Genomic DNA, 5108 nt, shown 5'->3' on the forward strand with positions numbered 1-5108 from the left:
CCGAACACAGTAGAAGCTTAGGCAAGAACAGCAGATGAGGACACTCGTGTAGCCACCTAAATTTAGGTATCTTAAACTGAATGCCATGCACTATGACTCCTCCTTTGTGGCTGCCCTTACTCTCCTGCCTTTATTCAGCCTAGATAAAATGATTGAAATTGTAATTCATGTAAATTAGCAGAAATCAACTACCCTTCTTATTTCTTTGTTTGCACAGTCTATTTCCAGTCCCTTTGACTCTGTCTGACTGGTAAATCTAGGGACAAGGTTTTTTTTATGCTTGCCAGATTCTAGCATAATGCGATCCAGGAACCAACTGCCTTGTTGGATTGTATCACAATAAAATTTTATACTGTTGATCTTAAACTACTAGTTACATGTTAGATTCGATGTGATGTCAAAACAGGAGAACTTGGCTCTTCTTGATGTGCATGTGTATAATTCCATTGTGACATTTTCACCTGGCAAATGTCAGACTGCAAAATATGAAGCTGATCATGTACGTATGTATATACACACACACACATATATACATAAATGAAGTAATTGTGACTGTGTTTATCAAATTTCTGTTCTTAATTACAAAGTAATAATTCATATTTTGCATAAATATCTGTAATCACATTAATTTTTTGAAAACAGTATGGTCAATTTATTTTAATTAACAGTAATAAGTTTTTCTGTTATTACTATCTTTTCCTAATAATCTGTTGTTCTCAAAGCTTTTTTTAGCCCTCAGGATTTTCTTTGGTTTTATATTCAAATATTGATGAAACTTAACCCTGGTTAGGTTTTGCATCTGACAAGATCATAACTTGATGTGTACTGTTATCCATTAAAAATCACTTAAGGCAATGGCTATTACCACTGTAACATGATAAACCTGACAATAGACTGTTAGTTCAAACGAACCCAGTAATTTCATTTATTTCCTATTTCTCAAAACATCTGCATTGACGTGAAAGAAATGTCAAGTTAAAAATAACAATTCATGGGTCATGGTATCAACTGTGATTTCACCACATTACGACTGTGAGCAGAGCAGATGAAAGCTGCTCTGGCATTCAGACTTTAGGTGAGTTGGTAACTGAGGAAAAACCTAATCTATTTCATTTTAAGATTACCAATTATTCAAATGCCTACAAAGAGTCTTCATTTTCCCCACGTTCCTAAAATGACAACACAAGGTTGTCTGCGCTGTGGAGGGTGGGCAAATGCTGATGAGCTCTGTGTGCAGTTTGAGCCTACAGCATCTGCGTTAACCTGGGGTGAGATGCTGGGAGCCCATGTCTAGTGTGGTGCTGGGGATGGCTAGCCAGCCAGCTGGGGAAGCTGGGACATAGGTTCACTCTCAGCACCATGCCAAGGTGGCTTCCTGCACTTTGTATGGGAACTCTGCTGCACCCCCCAGAGCCTTGCCTCTGCCTGCCTGCTCGCTACCATGATGCTCTGCCTCGGCTTTTGGAGAACTGCTGCTTAAAAGAAAGATCTTCCAGGTCCCTTCTGAACACCTTTCCCCCTATGTTGAAAGTTAATTATTACAAAGCATCTATCTCATCACTTAGAAAAAAATAATTTATGAATACAAAAATAGAAAGAGATGTCAGTCTGACAAAAAAACCCAGCAGAGGAAAGTACATGTAACACCTTACCCCTTCTATGTGTTTATGGCAGTTATATTGCAGCATCTACGATTGACAAGACCCGGTAAGCTCATGTTCTGCTCTGAGATACCTGTGTCAAGAAAGAGAGGGAAGTTTTTTCCCTATTTCAGAATGACATTGCTTTAAACTAGCAAACCTTCAGGGCTGACCTTACTTTTAGGGAACAAAAATTGCCTACTCCTAAGTGAGACAGACAAAGATGAAATCTACTAGAAGAGCTGATGTTTCAAGACATCCCTTGCTTTAAGCTATCTCCAAGAAAAATGAAGCTTAAATGCAAGAGTGATGTAGGCACTTTAGAAATCCCTGTACGAAAAGGGATAGACACTCAGAGATACGGATAGTTATAGGTGCCCATTTCAGAATGTATCCACCTAATGCCACTGCCCAGCATTCAGGAAGAATGGATCTCATGTTTAAGAATGACACAGATAATAAAAATTTAAAACATTCGCAAGCAGAGAAAATCTATAGGCAGAGAAGCATTTCACCAGGGTTATTTTCTTTCCTGAAAGCACCATGTCTGCAGCTAGTGGTTGAATGCATGCACAAATTAAGTTTACAGATTTCATATAGCAATTTATTCTGGTTGAATGTAATAGCAGTAATTTTTCATGTAAGTCAGCAAAATACAATCCATAAAGGAAAAAGTACTGTCATTATTTTAAACTCTATTGTTCTTATTCAATTCGAATGTGAATTGAAGCTAAATAATTTACTGTGTAAATTTCATTTTTAATTTTATGCTATTCCAAAAGAAGAGAGGGAATGAGAGAGTGACGGGGAAGCTTCAAAGCTCTAAATCCTTGTATACTAATGTCTCAACAGTAAAATAATCTAAGGAGCATTCTGCAGCAAAAATGATTGCTGGGATCTATAATAGGATTGTTTAAACTCAATAGTGTTTCATAATTTTTTGATTCACGCCGAGTTTTTGACAGCTTGCCTAGTTGCAGTTTTTATCTGATCATCTTTGCATTGATAATATATTACAATAAGTTTCATGGAAAAGCAGCCATTTTTTTCTCACTGAATACTATACTTTTGCCAGCAAAATATTGACTTGGGTTTATAATCAATTCCTGTTTGGCTCAATCATGCTTAGCATGAAACTAAAATATTTGCTGCTAGACAGATGCCAATACAAATGTCATCATTGCCATATTCTAACAAATTCCTTCAGTTGCTAAATAATCTGCCTTGCAGGTTGCAGTATGTATTGGACTGAAGTCCAGAGCTTCCGAGACACCAGGATATGAGTAGTTGTACTTACCTGAGGCTACCATTCTCCTGCTTCAGAAAAACTTCCTCCCAGCAACAGCATCCATTTCCATACAGTCATCCTCTGAGTCACCTGTGGCGTGCTCACTGACTAGATTCAATCAAGGTAAAAATACTGAATAAAAGAAAATATGTCAAAAATTATCTTATTCACCTTCCTCCATCTTCTGAGGCATGAATGAAAATTGACTTTCAAGCAAAAAAAACCCTCCAACCACTAGAAAAAGGACTTATTTCTCAGAGATTCCTGAAAAAAATTTCAGCTAGGTGCAACCCATGTATCCTTATCTTCCCTTATATTTATAATACTTATATACAGATTAATCATGCTTGATTGACATCAGGAAACAGAATAGTCTGAGAAACACTGCTGTTTAACCTAACTCAGTTAACTTACTTCCTGATGACTTCATTCTTGGTCAAGACTCTTCCTTTGTATTGGCACGCCATCTCAAAAGTCCCATCAGTCCCAGACCCTGAATTTCCTCTCTGCGGTAACAGAGCCAGAAGTCATGCAGTTCTCTCTTTCTACCTTCTAAGTAGAAAGCACGGCTCTTGGAAAAGTGATCCATGATGATGATGGATAGCATGTACTCTCTGAACAGGAGAAACCTTGCTGCATCCTCAGCTACTTCCATTGTTAATAATGGTAGTAAGAGTGATCTTTTTCAAGCCCCAGGATGATGACTGCAGAGAGTGAGAACATACCTGGAGAATATAAATGTTGGAGTCTGTGTTAAACAAAGCTGTGCTGAGGTCCATCTTTCTGAAAGGCAAAACCAGCACGCACAAGTGGCACAGGCACAGAACAAATGCTGAACACCCCTACCTGATCCCCACAATGCTGTCTGTCCTGCTACAGATCTCACTTGACATGTTTGAATACTTTGATGTTTTGTAACCTTGGGGGGATCTGCAATTGATATCATGTACTGTTCAGTTCATGCCCAGCTTAGATATTCAAAAAGAGCTAGGAAATTAAAAACAGGCATGTGCAGGCACTGCAAACTAACAGATTTTGTGGGTCAAGGCATGCCTTAGAATTTCATAAGTTCAGTCCTGATGTCCAGACATTATTTGTTATTAAAACTATGACCTGTTAAAAAAAAAAAAAAGAGTTTATATTTAAACACAATTACATATTATATTTAGTGCTTAATACAGTACAGTAAATTTCTCCTTTCTCCCAGGAAACAGGTAATTACAATTGCTCTGAGAAATAAAACACACGTGAACCACTAAACTATGCAGGCCCTTTAAAGCACTGCATACCTCTATAGTGTCCCAGTAGCAGTGACACTGCAAATTGTAACACAGCAATATTGCTTTTATGAAAGTAATTTTGCTAGATCTGGTCATTATAAAGGTACTTTCAGAAATATTTTTCATCTTTCCAAAATTTTAAATTCCTTTCAGAAAAGCATTTGAAATTTTGTCTCTGAAAATGTCAGGGTTGGCAGTCCTCTGGCACACAAGAGAAGAGTGGTCCAAGTCTCAGTGCTAGTGATCTCAGAGAATAAACTCCCTTTATATAGTTTCATCTCACTTGGGGCAAACAAGGAAGACAAGAATGTGAGTTTGCTGCAGCTGCTATCTCCTGCTTGGAAGTGACTGTCAATCAACTTGAAAGGAAAGGAAGATGCATCCTTCTTGTAGCAAGATCCAAAGAACTGAGTACAGTATAAGCCCACTAAATCAACAAGGTAAAAAGCATCATTTGGAATGAAAATTGTAAACAGCTGAGCACTGACCTTCTTCAATGTCTGTGATAATCATTACATCTATAATATATCTATACCTATTATGCCCTATCTATTATGGAGGTTAAACAACAGAAACAAAATTCAACTGAAATAAACAAGCCTGCACATACACATCAGTGAAAAAAAAAAAAATTGCTGTGGTATACTACCAAACAAGTATTCATTATTTTTAATGTATCCTTTCCATTTGCAGACGTGGGCTTCCCAGTCCTCAGGCTGGGTGAAGGTGGCAGATGGATGGTGCTGCAGAGAATGCTGAACACATGTGAATGACACATGGGACTGAGTTAAAAATTACCTTTTGTCTTACTAAACAATAAAAAGATGGCAGTTTCAGATTCATTCACATCACTGTCTTTTTGCAAATCCACAACCGCCACTCCATCACTGATACAGTGTA

General features: G+C 37.7%; 1 long non-coding RNA gene across 1 annotated transcript; it reads right to left on the reverse strand.

Annotated features, from left to right (window-relative positions):
• Positions 1-1651: 1651 nt before the first annotated feature.
• LOC114065278 lies at positions 1652-3714 on the reverse strand. The gene is made up of 3 exons (XR_003572910.1): positions 3654-3714; positions 2938-3060; positions 1652-1734 (listed from the first exon to the last, which is right to left on the reverse strand). It is a non-coding gene; the product is annotated as an uncharacterized LOC114065278 (long non-coding RNA).
• Positions 3715-5108: the final 1394 nt, after the last annotated feature.

This window comes from Empidonax traillii, unplaced genomic scaffold (genome assembly GCF_003031625.1).
Source record: "Empidonax traillii isolate 1590-97213 ecotype Southwest subspecies unplaced genomic scaffold, ASM303162v1 scaffold634:size670481, whole genome shotgun sequence".
In the NCBI taxonomy this organism is placed as follows: domain Eukaryota; kingdom Metazoa; phylum Chordata; class Aves; order Passeriformes; family Tyrannidae; genus Empidonax; species Empidonax traillii.